The sequence below is a fragment of the Pinus tabuliformis genome, chromosome Q (genome assembly GCF_031772625.1).
Source record: "Pinus tabuliformis cultivar Carrire ecotype Pingquan chromosome Q, CPIR1, whole genome shotgun sequence".
Taxonomy (NCBI): domain Eukaryota; kingdom Viridiplantae; phylum Streptophyta; class Pinopsida; order Pinales; family Pinaceae; genus Pinus; species Pinus tabuliformis.
This window is the reverse complement of record NC_142296.1, coordinates 646,596,917-646,615,308: the sequence shown is the minus strand read 5'-3', so window position 1 is coordinate 646,615,308 and position 18,392 is coordinate 646,596,917.

Here is an 18,392-nt window from a genome sequence, read left to right as displayed (position 1 = left end):
TATCTCTAGTTTTAGTAGAATTCTGATCAAGTTGTCTTGGGGATCCATTAGTTTTTGCATTTCTTTTATATTTTTCCTAGAATCAATAGAATTGTGGGAATAACATTATTTAAGCCTAAAACTTAACCAAATTCTATAGAGATTTTGCTGAGTTTGGGGGATAATGTATGCTGCAAATTGTTTTTCGAGAAATCTGCTCAAAAAAATAATAAAATAATAAACAATGTAATTACCCCATTCTTGTGACCATGCAACGAGATTCGAGTAACCTAGTAAGCAGTTTTGGTTAAGATAAAGAGATGTGTTACAATTGTAGCTCATTTACACATGATCAATGTATTTTATTTATGCATGATTTTATTTTTGTAGTTGATTATTACAATTTTAGTCACAACAATTTTAATGTATTTTTGATTTTTTAATATGATATATGGAAGTTTTTGGGAAATATATTATGTAAATAGTTTTTGAAATGTTTAATTTTTTGAGTGGATATTTAGGTTTACCTATCATCAAAGACGAATGAAGCTTGGATTGAAAAAAGGGAAAAGAGAAGAATATAAAGGATATGCTTAATATTCAATTTTGACATGATTTATTTTTAAGATTTTATGATGAGATGTAGACTTTGTTATACAAAAATAGAAATTTATATGATTCATAAATGAGGGACGTATAACCCATTCGCTTCATCAACATGGATCCTTTGAGAAAAATTATATCTAAACTCTATCTTCCTATTGCCAATATTATATATAGAGTTATGTCTTTATAATGATATGCTCTTGGGTGTGACCTACACACATAAAATTGTGATCAACACAATAGTAATCAAGCCAATAAAAATAAAGACTATGTAAATACTCTACCACTAAGAATTCAATTTTCATAAATGATTCCTAGGGCTTTTCAACTCAACGAAATTTTGAACGCAACTTCCCTACTCCTTGTTCTTCAATGGAATTTAATGCACCTTCCCTACTCTTTGTTATTCGATGACATTTAAGGAAGGGTATTGGTTGACTTTATAAGGCTTAGGCAAGTTCCAATCAACTCTCTATGCATGGATGGTTATAGCCAACCTCTATAGGTCATGTCAATTAGCAACTTTATGTGGCATGAGCTTTGCCCATGGAAAACCCACTCTTAGGTGGCTCAACTTTTGATATGACATTTATAATACATTCTCTATATACTATAGTGAAAATTCCACTAGCTAGTTCATCATTACAAACCTTAAATCTACAACGAACATTTCTACAAAAGATATAACCCTGAAGATTTTAATCAAATGATCCATAATTCTAATAATCCATTGATCCAATAATAAATAAGTGTTTAAGGAAGTATACCCTTTCATCCAATCTATAATATCTTTTGAATCCCCTACCACTTGTAAGTTTAGATTTCTAAAGTGACACAATTAAAATGACTAACATAAAAGATTGATTCGTATTATTGTAGTACTTGTTAGGTAGTCACATTTTTGTTCCTAGACTAAATTATCCATTTACATTAGTCATTTTTAGTTGTATTACTTATTAGATATTCATATATTTTAAGTCATGAATAAATCAGTTGTTTATGTTAGTCGTTTTTATTTGGATCACTTAATATTTCTCATTTTTGGTAAATTTTCACTTGGAAAAGTTGTGTTGACTAACGTTTTTGGTCACCTAGTCACTAATTTCTCATTTTTCTACTAGTGAAAGGCTAATGCAAAATTTTCAAGAGGCTTATGGATTTTTCAAAACACTTTAAGGAGTATCACATATATACCTTGCTTATTTTGATTTTTATACTTGTGGACAAAAGGTTCCAAGGACTAGAGACCAATGTGAGAGGGTTCTTAAAGAACCCACCTAAGATCCTTTTTTCAAATGCATAAAATTGTGTAATTATTTGTAACTATTTGTTAAGTGATTTATGATGGTACATTAATGATCATATTTGAGAAATAATGATGAGGAATCCACTATTAGAGGGGAAGGATGACAAGTGCAATAGTGCCCATTTCCAACCCCAAGGATTTCTCTTAAATGTATTTGGGTAGTTGTTGACAAATATAGTTGGTGCATGAAATGGCAATGAAATGTCAAAAGATAAGCATTTCGTAAATAATTTAGTTTCCCAATATAATGGGAGGCATCCTAATGTGCTCAAGTGTGGTTATAAATCTATTAATCAAATGAAAATAACATTGGGGATATATGGCACATAGTTAGAGGAGAATCATCTTACATGAGGACACTTGGATAGTAAACCATGGAAGAGGAAGATTTGGACTAAAATCTTGTTAGAGAGTGCACCATCTTAGAGGAGGTCTACTTATCCCAAGGAGGATCGTGCTTGGAGGATGTTTCACTTGTATGGAATTATGTCCTTGTTATGCTAGCCTCCCTCACCTATTGTATATATAACGGAGGATAGAGTTGTATATTATGTCATCATTATACTTTATTCATTGTATTTTCTTAGAGAAGTCTTGCATAGAGATACATTAGGGTGCATGAGAAAACCCTAGAATAATCAAAGAGATTTCTTGTATGTTTCATGGAGATATTTCCTTTCTATGAATTTTAGGTTTGCTAATGTGATGCTAGGGTTTATACTATGCATGTACACCCTATAGAAGAACATGGAGTTGGTGTTATTCATGATGATGATTATGATGGATCTTGTTGTACTACTAAATTTTATAACCTAGTGGATTACATGGACAATGGAGATAACACAATGAATTATTTTAAAATCTTGTTCTTATGGGTTTTGAGGCTATGGAAAGATCACGGTGACATGAAATTGATGATTCTTGAGTGTGGTGTGATGCCTTTCTTAGAATAGAAGTTGGTTATTATATCTTTCAAGATGTTCCATGGAGGTGTTGATGTTTATGTTAATGTAAGAATTAAAGGCCAAGAATTTTAGTACACAAACACTACGATGGTAAAACATATATGGAGACTAGGAATAAAGTTGTCTTTCCATGCACTTGTGTGAGTGCAACATGTGTAGGGTTCATAAATCCTAAGGAGGAAAACAATGCTAGAGTGAAGAGAATATGTGATATAGAGCTTGTTGAAGCCAAGGTAGGACTTATTCGTGTTGATGCTAGCTTGTTGTATATCTTTGACAGTGGCAAAGGTTATCGTGATTTTACCTTGCTAGGGTTTGGAGAGGCACATATTGTACCAATTTTTTGATAAATTATTTACATTTCATTTCTTGATCCGAACTTAAACAAGAACGCAACAACTTATAGATATAATCATAAATATAGAGATGCAGCAGAAAAACACTTCATTTCATTAATAGAAAAACACTGAACTATGCTTACAAAGATAATGGAAATAAGATAGCTCAGGCGATGGTAGCTTATCTCTGAGAAGAGATGTGGTTGCTACATGCCTTTGAACTGTGTTATAATGAGGCTCAAAGGCCTATTTATTATTGAGAAACAATGGAAAACCTTAAACATCCAAAAACCTAACCCTAGGAGATGAAGCGCCAAACTGTGGACCCCATTTGGGTAAATTGGTACATCATCTTCCCAATGTCATAACTTTGGCATACGATCTCTCTTTGGCTATCATAATACCGTGTTTCGAAGATCTCGAAGAGAAGGACTAAAACAAATTGGCAAGCCAATTTGGGACGTTTTTGGTCTCTCTGTTTTCCCTAAAAACGTTGTTTAGGGCCTCAAAACGGCTCCAGAAGTTCAGGACCGGAAAAACTGCCAAAAATAGTAAAATGTGCTACAATTAAGGAAACCAAAAAATTGAAAGAGACAATGTTGGGGGTCCAAGTGGAATAGGCCGGTGGCCACCAATACCCACCTAAATCATTTCTTCTATATATGTATAAACTATCTTGCTATCCAAAATTGTGTGATTGCAAATTTGATTTTTCTTCTTGCATATTCTTCGTGATTAAGTAATTTCCAAGATTTATCATTCGTGTTGATTGATATAACATAGGTTGAAATTATTAAGTTATTTAATATAGAAATTGAAGATAAAAAACATATTTATATTACAAAAAAATATTATAAGAAAGTTATTTTCAGATATAGTATATGATTGAAGTGTGTAGTAATGGGTAAAACTTGTTGTAATTTGTTTGGGACAATAAACTACAAGTATTACTAGGAATATGCCTAAGTGACATGTCCTTAAAAATACAATCCAAACACCTTCAACAATACAACATGCTAGAATGCGCATTTCAAAGATGCAAATTCAACTTAGGAACCTAACACTTCAACATCAAATAAGAAAAAACTTCACTTTGTATCACATATACCATGAAATAAACACACACTCAAAATTTTCTCAAATGTATATTTTAAACAAAATGGCACAGTGTGCCCAATATACAAAATGACATCTCATGCCTAAATATGGAAGTATGGCATATGGTGACCTATATAGAAAGTAAATGCAATATGTAAATGACATCTCATGTCCAAACATGATCATATGGCATATGATGTCATATATATAAAATGGGTCTCATTGGTCACTCATTGAATAGTTCCGCCCTCACCACCATCATTTGGGTCCTAAAAGTCAATATGTATCTTATTACTATAACAAGGAGCTTGAATTTTCTTCTTTTGGGGTGAGCTTCATCTCTTTGGAGATTACACAAAGAAACAACATTATCATTAGATTAGTTTTCACAATAAATTGCACACTTACCAACTAATAATTCATAATTCAAGCCCAGAAAACTCACCAAAGATGTTATAATCAGTCATAAGGGTGTTGTCCACCTCTACTTCCCCAACCTCTCGAAAATACCACTCTGCAATAGTCACAAGGGTCGAAGCATAAAATTTAAACAAAAAATTTCCAAAGTCAACTAAATTCATTAGGAAGAAAAAATCATCAATGAATTATCTCACTATGAATGTCTTTCCTAATGATGGAGATTCACTAGTAGGTGTTGTAGTAGGCTACAAAAGCTACTAAAAGGACATTAGATGGTCTTTGGATGTAGCTTTCATGGGTGGATGTGATGGCGATCAAGGTGGTGGAGGTGGGTGATGATCAACACCAATGGGTTGTACCAATGAAGGAAGTTCCTCAGTCGAGGTAAGATGGATACCAAACATGGGGGCAATGTGATGATAATGGTGGAGAACTAGTCGGTTGTAGGTTTTAACCCCATACAGAAATTACCTGCATACGAATTCTAATACACAAAAAATAAACAATGCGAGAGCATAACACATAAAACACATATACACAGAGATTTTCCCCTGGATCCCAAACCGGGACTACCAACTTGATTTTTCATTATGTTCCTCTTAATGTTATAATACATATTTATACATGCCGAAGCATCCAATACCATGGACCAAAAACCATCGCGTCCAATACCATGGACCGAAAACCATCACATCCAAAAACATGTGCGAAAATCATGCACAAAACCATAGGTGGGTCCACCCAACCTAACATAGGGTCCAAAACCAAAATTTTCCGGGGCGCTACCCCAGACCCCATAAAGTGAGGTTATGGGTATGCCTCAAACCCCCTGTGACCCCCCCCCCCCCCCCAACTACACAATCAGCACAGCGAAGGGGCACTCCACCCCCCCCCCAAACCCCCCGATTAACTACGTGGGCTAGTCATGGAAAGAATACAACACAACCCAACATTCTCCCATTTGGTGTTTTCTTTCCACAGGGGGCCATAAGAGAGCTTAGTCATTTTTCCAACCCTGAAACTCCCATTGTATCCCTACACCAAGAGAACTTCTCAAAGTTCACATATTTTGTCAATGCATCTGCAGTATTCTTCAAAGTGTCCACCTTTACCAGCAACACCTTTTTTTTCTTCTATCATATCCCTCACAAAGTGATACTGAACATCAATGTGCTTTGTCTTTGAATGATATGTAGGGTTCTTTGCCAAGAAAATTTCACTTTGGCTGTCACAGTCTATCCTTATACCTCCCTGTACTAACCCCATACTTGAACACAATCTCTACAACCAAATTGCTTCCTTGCTTGCATGAGTGGCTACCATGAATTCTGCCTCTATAGTTGATAGTGCCACTACAGATTGTTTCTTACTCATCCAAATAGGTTAAACACATATCCACTTGTAGATCTTCTCTGATTCAGATCTCCAGCCCAGTCTGCATCAACAAAGCCATGAATATTCAACATTATATCCAATCCTGATCTTCCTTGGTAGCACAAACCATAATCACTAGTGCCACACAAATACCTGAAAACCTGCTTCACTGTTGTCTAGTGCTCCTTCCCTGGTTTTGACATAAACCTGCTCAATACTCCCACTGCATGTGCAATGCCTGGTCTAGTACAGACCATTGCATACATCAGGCTACCGACTACACTTTCATATGGAACATGGGACATGTCCTCTTCCTCTTCTTGTGTCTTTGGACACTGTTCAGTAGATAACTTCACACCTACAGGAATAGTAACCTTCACAGGTTTACTATCCTGCATATTAAACCTATGCAGTATTGTCTCAACATACTTCCTCTGGTTTAACCATAGCTTCCTCTTTGCCCGATCTCTTTTAATTTCCATGCCCAAAATATAGTTTGCAGCACCACGATCTTTCATGTCGAATTTGGAGGACAATTGGGTCTTCAAATCCTAGATAATTTCTTTGTCATTTCCAACTAGCAACATATCATCCACATACAAGACCAGATAAATAACATGATCACCAATTAATTTAAAATACACACAGTGATCTGCTTTGCTTCTGGTGAAGCCAAGTCCCCGTATAGATGTATCAAATTTCTGATACCACATCCTTGGTGACTATTTTAACCCATACAGAGACATCTTTAACTTGCATACTAGTTCTTTCTTACTCTTCACTGCAAAGCCTTCAGGTTGCTTCATGTATATTTCCTCTTCTAAATCCCTGTGAAGAAATGTTGTCTTCACATCCATCTATTCTACCTCAAAATAAAAAGCAACAACAATAGATAAAAGTAATCTAATAGAAGTTACCTTGGCAACAAGAGAAAAAATATCACCAAAATCAATTCTCGACACCTGGGAATAACCTTTTGCTACCAACCAAGCTTTGTATTTCTCCACCTTTCCTTCTGCATTTGTCTTCTTCTTGAACACCCATTTGCTGCCAATGGGTTTCCTTCTAGCTGGCAACTCCACCAGATCCCAAGCCTCATTTTTGTGCAAAGATGCCATTTCATCAACCATGGCCTCTTTCCAGGGTTTTCCATGTTGGCATTATGATGCATGTGTTGTACTTGATGGCAACCAACTCGTAGAAGATCAACTCACTTATATATATCTAGATGAATCTACGGAAGAGATATCAGATGTGACAAGGAATCAGATGAAAATTCTCAGTATGACAAGTCCAAAGGGGGAGATTGTTGGCATTATGAGACAAGTGTTGTCCATGATGGCAAATCACTCAAATGATAAATTATAGTGCAACAAATTTATTTGATAAATTATAATGCAACAAATTTTCCTTCATGTAGAGAAAAGTTCATGCACTTTTATGCAGAGAAAAGTTTATTTCATGTAGAGAAAAGTTCACGCACTTTTATGCAGAGAAAAGTTTATTTCATGTAGAGAAAAGTTCACGCACTTTCATGCAGAGAAAAGTTTCTTTCATATAGAGAAAAGTTCACGCACTTTCATGCAGAGAAAAGTTCCTTTCATGAAGAGAAAAGTTCACGCACTTTCATGGTTGGCTCATGGTATTAGTCCGACAGTTTTTGATCCTATGGTTTTGGTCTGTGGTATTGCATCCAAAAGTGTTGATCCCAAGTATTGGGTCCGTGGTATTGTGTTATTATGGTTTTGGACCGTGGTATTGTGAAAGGCCTAAGACTATAAAAGAGGAATGAGATCATTTGGCAAATCATCTTCTGAATTATTGAATATCTGATAAAGTGCTAGATCTGGAATACTGTGATTAGGTTATGGTGCAGATCTGGATCTGAGCTAAAGAGGGATCTCACCGGTTAATGGAGAACAGGATCTAAGGATAGATCGGGATCAAATGGTTTGAAATGAACTATCTCTATATAGTTGATTATGCTTATTCTAGATCTGTATACTGACGCTTGTAATGATCTGAACTGGGTATAACTTAAGTTTGAAATTGCTACAAGTCATGATTAAATATTTATAGATCTGTATGCGGGTTGGCTTTGGTGAAAGCGCGTATGTACGCAGGTTTGGTTCATTGTAGTAGCGTATACCATTTGAGTTATGATGTTTAAAGTTACAGGTGGTTTTGGTTGTTGATGTGCTCTGATGATAGTTTAAAGGTGTCAGTATTCTGCATATCCTATTTGGTTGATTGTGTTTAGCTTAAGTATTGATGGATGAGAACTAATGTTGGATCAGGATCATAATGACTCATATTTATGTGATATGATGGACTAGATCTGGGTGCTAACACACATATTATCCATGTATATGTAATGATCTGGGTATGTCTGAAGTCAGTAAGTGCAACGAAGTTATGAATAAGTAATTAATGACATATACGCTAGTTCACTTTGGTGAAGTTGCGTATACACGCTGGTTCTACACTTCCAAGTAGCGTATGCACTCTGATACAGGATTTTGATGATACAGTTGGTTCTGATTGTTATTGTAGAGTTCTGTGTCTGCTCTGTGTTCTGGTGACTATGTTGTTGACAGGGTTTCAGTGTTTCAGTGATTCAGAAATTGATGATGCTAGTATTGATTGTTTTGAGCTTCAATGATATTTATGGGTCTAGTATGAAAATTTGATGAAACGTGGCCTTCAGATTATAGTGTTGTGCTTCAGGAGTATCCAGTCTCAAAATGTATGAAATGTGGTCCCTGGAGGATGAAAGGAGATTGTAGGCAGGCACCTATGTACTAGTACATCAGCTATTACAAGAGCTAAGGGGGTTGTAGCTCCCATCCAGGAGAGTCTGGAAATGAGAGAGGGTTGTAACCCTCTGCAGGTTGTAGCTTGCGTACTGCCAAGGACTACACCAATACAATTGTAAAAAGAAGTTTATAATTAAAGAGAAGATAGAGACGAATTGCAGCAGGTGGTTTTCACCCACATTGGGTTTCCGCCTTATATCATGGTGTTCACGTGTGATTCTTGTGTGCGATGATCTGTTCTGTTTTACTGCACCTGTTTACTGCTTATATGGTTAACGAAGTTCTGATGCACTAACTAAGGATCAACATTTAATGGATTAACTGAATCATAAGTATTCTACATATACGCTAGTTGCATTCGACACAGTCGCGTATACACGCGGGTTCCATTAACTGAAGTAGCGCATATGTATATAAGTATGGAAATGAAAAAGTTTTATTGATTTAATAATACTGATTCACCCCCCCCCCCTCAGAATTATTTCCAACAATTGGTATCGGAGTAGGTCCTTTTGTAGAAGCTTGATCGCTTGAAGGAGATCCGTGTAACTATGGGGAAGAAGCTTAAGAAGAAAGCGCCTGAGCAGAAGAAGACATCTCAGAAGAACTATGATAGTGGGAGAATCGATTGGGGATTATGTGGAAGAAGCAGTTCAGATTCAGAATCATTTCAGAATGAAGATGAACTATCAGGTACGAATTTGTTATCCTCTGATGTTCCAGCTATCTATCCATTTGGAAAAGATGAAAGTGATAGCGTAACAACTGAATTTGCTTTTATGGGTGAGCAAGAAAAGGAGATACTCAAACTAAGGCAATAAATGGAAGAAGGAAGAAAGTCTGAAGAAATCTTGAAGAAGCAATGTCTGGAAAAGGAGGAAAAACTTCAGGTTGAGGTAAATATCTTGAAAGGTAAATTAGAAGACAAGGATAAGCTTTTACGATTTCAAGATAGTACTAAGGTCTTGGATGATATTCTTAATAGTCAAAGGTCTCCTGCTATCAAGACTGGTCTTGGTTTTCATGAAACTGTTGAAGGTGAATCTAGTAAGACAAGGGACTCTAATGCAAAATCTAAAATTCTCAAAAAGGAGATGGAAGGTCAATCTCATCATCAAGCAAGGAAAGAAGTCCTTCAAAGAAAATCTTTTACTCCTCCTATGAATAATGTTGAATTTTATGTATGTCATAATCTTGGACATGTTGCAGCTAGATGTAGAAGAAGAAGGGTTCAAGACCATCATGCAGAAAGATCATCACATTCCAGATACTTTAATGGATATTGCTTTGCTTGCAATATGTTTGGTCACAGAGCTGTTGATTGCTATAGAAGGAATATGAGACATGTAAGATGTTACACATGTAACAAGCTTGGACATATAGCTAAGGAATGCAGGAACAAAGTGTGGGTACCATACCAAAAGGAGAAATCGTCATCATCACGCTTGAAGATATGGAAGAAAAAGGAAGTACAGTCAGGAAGATGTGGCACAGCACAACATACAGACATAACAGAATCAGAGGGAGCTGAAAATGTAAAACTTCAGTGTCCTAAATCTCATACGCTAGTTTCATAAAGGGAAGTCGCGTATATACGCGACTGAGACACTGCAAATTCGCATATATGTCAGTCTGAGGAAAAGCAGTGGGGATAGGCTCAGAGAAAGGGTCTGATATGATTCAGTCCATTATTTTCTCTATTGGTTAATAGTTATAGTCTGTTGAGGATGTGTGGAAATGTCTTGATACTTGTAAGATGTTTCGAAGTGTTTTGATCCTAACTTGATGATGATGATGTCTTGATGCTTATTGCTGATCAGATCTAACAGTAAAACAGATGGCACAGGTTGAGGGGGAGCATATGCCTTTAATATTGCATTGTTGGCATTATGGTTAATAGTCCTTGGTGATGAAGATTATATGACTAAATGATATATCTTGCTATAATGTGGTTATGAGTTGTCCATATAATTCTTGGGGTTACATAGTTGATGTTCAGACCATATTAGTGGATTGATTCTTAGATGGTGCATATATGATGCTTACATGGTGATCTTCATAAGGATAAGGAGAAGTACAAAACTTGAATACACATCTTCATTACTTGATGATGAGTCACTCATATGCTGCTGTCGTCACATGCATAAAGATCATATAATACAATATTCCCAAGTGGTGATACATGGATGATCTTGTTGATAAGATGGCTATGGTGTTTTACACATATGATATAATGTGAATGATTTTATGATGATGAGTTGATATCTATATGCAGACATACCCTGTCATAGGACATTTACAGGTTGCTGATCTGGAATTGGTTGTACGCGAGTTTTATCACGAATATCCACGTATATACGCGTGTTTCTGTGGATACAGTCGCGTATATGTTGGTTTGATTGAAATCAGTGGGCCAGACTCAAGGTGAGAAGAGTCTGATATGGGTCTGACAGAGACCATCTAGCACAGCTTCAGGGGGAGCAGATAAACTTCTAATAATGCGTTGTTGGCATTACCTAAGAAGCTCTTGGTTCATGTACACAAGCTGTTTTTGGTTTCAGGTAGATAAGGTACAGAAGGCGAACAGAAGGAGATCATGGTTGCTGATCTGAAAAGTGTTTGACAGATGTTGCTGCTATCAGCGATTGGTGACTTTCGTAAGTCTTGCTCTAGATATTTCGTCTCTATGTCATGTATCTCTTTTATGGTGTCAAGGTCATGTAACAGCCTATATTGGTTTCCCCACTATGCCTGGGATGAAGATGTAATGTTCTTGTTTTATCATGTGTAAACTTTTGATGTATCCCCACATGGTTGGGTGGATGAGTCAATTCTAGTATATCCCCACTTGGTTGGGAAATGGATGTACGTATGAGTCCTTGGTGATAGGAAGGTCATTTATGATAGAGTCATGTTCTTCTTGTAAAACATCTTTTTGCAGACCTTGCTTATAGTCAGGGGGAGCATGAACAACACACTTCAACAGAGCGGAGACTTCAGCATGTACTCAAGGGGAGAATGGACAGATTGGTACACCTTGGCATATACAAAGGGGGAGCTCATTCAGAAATTTCACCAGGCACTCACGGGGAGTATGGACAGCAAAGGAAGAGAATATCTTGGTCCGCTCTTTGCCCTTGATGTCAAAGGGGGAGAGTGATTTGGTATTGTTGCCATCAAGTCCAAAGGGGGAGATTGTTGGCATTATGATGCATGTGTTTTACTTGATGGCAACCAACTCATAGAAGATCAACTCGGTTATATATATCTAGATGAATCTAGGGAAGAGATATCAGATGTGACAAGGAATCAGATGACAATTCTCAGTATGACAAGTCCAAAGGGGGAGATTGTTGGCATTATGAGACAAGTGTTGTCCATGATGGCAAATCACTCAAATGATAAATTATAGTGCAAAAAATTTATTTGATAAATTATAGTGCAGCAAAGTTTCCTTCATGTAGAGAAAAGTTCACGCACTTTTATGCAGAGAAAACTTTATTTCATGTAGAGAAAAGTTCACGCACTTTTATGCAGAGAAAAGTTTATTTCATGTAGAGAAACGTTCACACACTTTTATGCAGAGAAAGGTTTATTTCATGTAGAGAAAAGTTCACGCACTTTCATGCAGAGAAAAGTTTCTTTCATATAGAGAAAAGTTCACGCACTTTCATGCAGAGAAAAGTTCCTTTCATGAAGAGAAAAGTTCACGCACTTTCATGGTTGGCTCATGGTATTAGTCCGACAGTTTTTGATCCTATGGTTTTGGTCCGTGGTATTGCATCCAGAAGTGTTGATCCCAAGTATTGGGTCCATGGTATTGTGTTATTATGGTTTTGGACCGTGGTATTGTGAAAGGCCTAAGACTATAAAAGAGGAAGGAGATCATTTGGAAAATCATCTTCTGAATTATTGAATATCTGATAAAGTGCTAGATCTGGAATACTGTGATTGGGTTATGGTGCAGATTTGGATCTGAGCTAAAGAGGGATCTCACCGGTTGATGGAGAACAAGATCTAAGGATAGATCGGGATCAAATCGTTTGAAATGAACTATCTCTATATAGTTGATTATGCTTATTCTAGATCTGTATACTGACGCTTGTAATGTTCTGAACTGGGTATAACTTAAGTTTGAAATTGCTGCAAGTCATGATTAAATATTTATAGACCTGTACGCAGGTTGGCTTTGGTGAAAGCACGTATGTATGAAGGTTTGGTTCATTGTAGTAGTGTATACCATTTGAGCTATGATGTTTAAAGTTATAGGTGGTTCTGGTTGTTGATGTGTTCTGATGACAGTTTAAAGGTGTCAGTATTCTGCATATCCTGTTTGGTTGATTGTGTTTAGCTTCAGTATTGATGGATGAGAACTAATATTGGATCAGGATCATGATGACTCATAGTTATGTGATTTGATGGACTAGATCTGGGTGCTAACACACATATTATCCATGTATATGTAATGATCTGGGTATGTCTGAAGTCAGTAAGTGCAGCGAAGTTATGAATAAGTAATTAATGACATATACGCTAGTTCACTTTGGTGAAGTTGCGTATACACGCTGTTTCTGCACTTCCAAGTAGTGTATGCACTCTGATGCAGGATTTTGATGATACAGTTGGTTCTGATTGTTATTGCAGAGTTCTGTGTCTGCTCTGTGTTCTAGTGACTGTGTTGTTGACAGGGTTTCAGTGTTTCAGTGATTCAGAAATTGATGATGCTAGTATTGATTGTTTTGAGCTTCAATGATATTTATGGGTCCAGTATGAAAATTTGATGAAATGTGGCCTTCAGATTATAGTGTTGTGCTTCAGGAGTATCCAGTATGAAAATGTATGAAATGTGGTCCCTGGAGGATGAAAGGAGATTGTAGGCAGGCACCTACGTACTAGTACATCAGCTAGTACAAGAGCTAAGGGGGTTGTAGCTCCCATCCAGGAGAGTCTGGAAAACGAGAGAGGGTTGTAGCTTGCGTACTGGCAAAGGACTGCACCAGTACAATTGTAAAAAGAAGTTTCTAATTAAAGAGAAGATAGAGACGAATTGCAGCAGGTGGTTTTCACCCACATTGGGTTTCCACCTTATATCATGGTGTTCATGTGTGCTTCTTGTGTGTGATGATCTGTTCTATTTTACTGCACCTGTTTACTGCTTATATGGTTAATGAAGTTCTGATGCACTAACTAAAGATCAACATTTAGTGGATTAACTGAATCATAAGTATTCTACATATACGCTAGTTGCATTCGACACAGTTGCGTATACACGCGAGTTCCATTAATTGAAGCAGCGTATATGTATATAAGTATGGAAATGAAAAAGTTTTATTGATTTAATAATACTGATTCACTCCCCCCTCTCAGTATTATTTCCAACATTCCATCCTCTGAATCTACTGCTTCCTTCACAGTTTTGGGATCATCGTCAATAATAGATAAAGCAAAATTTTAACAGAAAGCAGATGGACTATACCTTTCTGGTTGCCTTATTTCTCGAACCGATCCTCTCACACCCAAAGTTTGTGGCTCTTCATCTTCTGATTCCTTCTCTGCTGTAGAGTCTGATTCTTCCTCCTTAAGCTCAAACTCTATCTTCTCAGGTTCCTTTGGTTGGACTTCATGTTTAATAACATCTTTTACCTCTCTGAACACCACATCTCGGTTGTACACAACCTTTCGTGTGACTAGGTTCCAAAGCTTATAACCCTTTAAACCATCCTTATACCCAATAAAGATGCACTTTTCAGATTTTCTATCCAACTTGGTTCATTTCTCCTTTGGAACATGTACATATGCATCACATCCAAATACCCTCAGATGTGAAAGAGAGGGTTTCTTACCAGTCCATACCTCTTGTGGAGTCTTATCTTCCAACAGTGATGAAGGTGATCTGTTGACCAGGTAACATGCTGTCTCCACTGCCTCGGCGCAGAATTCCTGTCCTAACCCGGCACCACTGAGAATGCTTCTTGCCCTTTCCATCAATGTCTTGTCCATTCTTTCTGCAACTCCATTTTGATGAGGTGTATACGGAGTAGTCTTCTGCCGTGCTATACCACACTTCTTACAGAATTCTTCAAATTCCTTACTGTAAAAATCTCCACCGTTATTTGTCCTCAGCACCTTTATCTTCTTCTCTGTCTAGTTTTCCACTAGAACCTTAGATTCTTTAAACTTGTCAAAGACTTCAAATTTCTTCTTAAGGAAATATATCCATGTATTCCTTGAGAAGTCATCTATAAATGATACATAGTACACAGTCTTACCCAGTGATGGAACCTTCATAGGTCCAAACACATCACTGTGCACAAGCTCTAATATCTGTTTCGTCCTCGTACCACTAGAGGGGAAACTCACACGATTTTGCTTCCCGTATACACAATTTTCACAGAAATAAAAATCCAAAGAGCTATTACTCATACCTTTTACCATACCTTTACCATGAAGTATTCAAAGTCCCTTGTCTCCAATATGTCTAAGCCTTTGATGCCACAACATGGTCTTCTCTCCAGAGACCACTAGATTTTCAACTCCACTTTCAGGAACCACAGAACTGTTGCACCCATCAAAAACAGTGCTACCTTGTAGCTTGTATAGATTTCCAATCCGAACGCCCCGCATCAATACCAGTGCTCCCCGAACCATCTTGTAGGTATCTTTCTCGAACACTATCTTTACACCTGCATCAACGAGCTTGCTTACAAAAATCAGATTTCTAGCCAATGCAGGAATATGTAGAACACTCGGAAGTGTTCTAACCCTTCCACCTTGCAACTTCAACTTTACTTTTCCATGACCAATGATTCTAGCCTTCCTATCATCCCCCTATTAGCACCTAAATCTGCCTTAGGCTAAAGGAAGGAAAAAATTAGGGTAACCACAAACCACGCTCAGTCTGGTAGCTAGCCCTACTAGAATAGGAGAGGGCTCTCTCCGGGTCACGCTCAGTGAATAGACAATCGAAAACGGTATGAGATGACTTACAATGAAATATTTACCTTAGGCTAGTAAGTGGATAGGGATTCGGGAAACAATTTTCATGAATGACCGAGCTTCTGGGACGGTATGGGACCAACAATCCGCTAAGAACAGAGAATTGAATATGAAGGCACAGATTATTCTGTGAGGCAAGGCAGGCGGAAAGTGTAGCAATTTTAGTTTGAGGTAACACAGAATGAAAAGATTGCTGAAGAAAGTGAAAAGGGCATAGTCACATGAATCCTTTTCAACAGAAAAATAACACTGAACATGAAATTTTCCCACAGGCAGAGCAATAAAATTGAATTCTACCTAATCTCACTCAGAAAATTTCACTGGAAATGAGCGTGAATTGAATTATGAAACATAAAAAAATACATATGAAAACATAAGAAACACATTTGCTACACTCACAACAAGGAGAATCTCATGAAACAGAGACACTGCCTTTCATTAATTCTCTGTCAAAAATACACAGTGAAGAAACAAAGTTTCTTTCCCATAGTCTCCCAGAAGTTACAAGCCAACCAACCCTTTGCAAATAACTTGCATACAATATATAGAATGTGTGAGGAAGATATAGACTGCCCAAGGATTGGGGAGTTACTCAAATCATTGCAAAATGGAGATGGAGAGCCAACCATCAGCTAAAGGTGCAATGCTACAAACATGACATTTGGCTTTGGGTGACAGTTTGCCTTCCTTCGCCACTTGGATAGAAGCCAATATAGAGAAAAAACTCTTTAAATGCCGCCTTTGGTGCCAAAAAACCGAAGTGTAGATGAGCGGGCCCACTTGGAGAAGTCGTGAACCGAAATTTCGCAAAACAGAAGCAAATTGGCAATTTTTCCTCTGTGCACCGCGCCATTTTCTCTGTGCGTCGCGCTACTTTCAGGCCTATTTTGGGGCACTTGTAGGTGTCCAAAATGTACCCAAGTGGGCTTGATGGAAAGCCTGTCCTATCTACTTTCTAACCCAACTAGAATTTTCAAATTTGGTGCTCATTTTCCCCTCCAAATATCCATTCTCCCAAGACTGCTTTCTGTGTGTCAAAAAAGTGGCAGAGAGGCCATTTTTGGGTGTTTTTTGACCTTTAGGAGACTCAGATCTTGTCAAAATTTCTTGCCCGGACACCAGTAGTCGTGATTTTCCATGCTGAATCCAAAAATGCAAGCCATTCCTCATTTGGAGCTCTATAATTTTAGCGTCGCGCCAGTGGCGCGGCGCATAGGGAGAAAATCCCTGTTTTTTGCCCAAAAAATTTCAAAATTTCAAAATGTGCTCCAAATTTCTTGAAATTTGGTATGGAGCTTCTTCATTAAGTGTTATGGTGGGCCAAGAATTTCCTTGGCCAATATGCAGAGTCAATCATGTTCTTTTTGCCTCTTTTGCCTTTTTGATGCCTTCTTTAGGTTTAGCTTCAAATTCCTTATTTGTGCCTTGCAAACCTTGCTCCGTGCCCAATAGTGGTTTTTCATGTTCTTGAGCATGTCCTTGTCCTTGTTTGCTTTCACCAACAGCTTATATAAGTGGATGTGGATCCTCTCAAGCCAAATCTCTCAATCAGCCTCTATCTCCTGCTGAATAGGTGTCTTCTCATTTAGGCTTCTTTGGGCAGCCTATTGGTCTTCACGGATGTTTTGCAGCTCCATGATCTCATGTTGGTCCTCAAGATGATTTTTTCTCTGCTCCAAATACTTTATGATCCATTTGGCCCTCTCCACATTGAGTGACAAGCCTTGGATCTCCGTGCTCTGCTCCTGACTGACTTCCGTGCTCTGCTCCTGAATAGTCATCCTAAGTTGGGCGCTCTCCACATCTGCATTATCATCCTGAATGAGGATGAAATCGGCCTCCTGTTCACCTGATGGCCCTTCATCATGCATGGGTTTCTTGTCCTTGTCCTGTACCTATGTTGTCGATGTAGGGAGCGAGGCCCCTTCCACCCGGGTGGAGATAACACTCGCTTTGCTGCTGCAAACAAATGCCTATTGCCTCTCTGATAGGTGATGAATTCTGGCACACTAGTAGTCTCATGGCACTCATAACCTCATAGTCCAATGAATGCTCAGATGCCATGACTGCTGTATAAAATACCTTGAGGGCAAGAGGACTGATGTTTATGAACTGTACTTAGGCTGCCTTTTGATGATGGTGAAGCTGGGTGTTGTTTTTGTGATATCTTCCACCAAGGGGAACAATGGAACAAATGGAGTATTAGGAGGGGGGTAATGTGATGGGAGTAGGGAAGTTTGTTTAGGGATATGTAGGGGGTTTTTGGTATTTGATAGGGTAGGGTTTGGGTTTTTGGCAAGGTAGGGTTTTAGGGTTTGTATTGAGTAATGGGAGGAGGGGTAAGGGAATATGAGTTTGGTAGTGTTAGGGTAGTGATAGTAGGAAGAATGCAATAGGGGAATAAGGAACAGGGGTAGGGTAGGGAAAATACCTTGGCAGTCAACACCACACTTACACAACCCTAGAAATCATGACTTTTTGGTGTTTTCTTGTG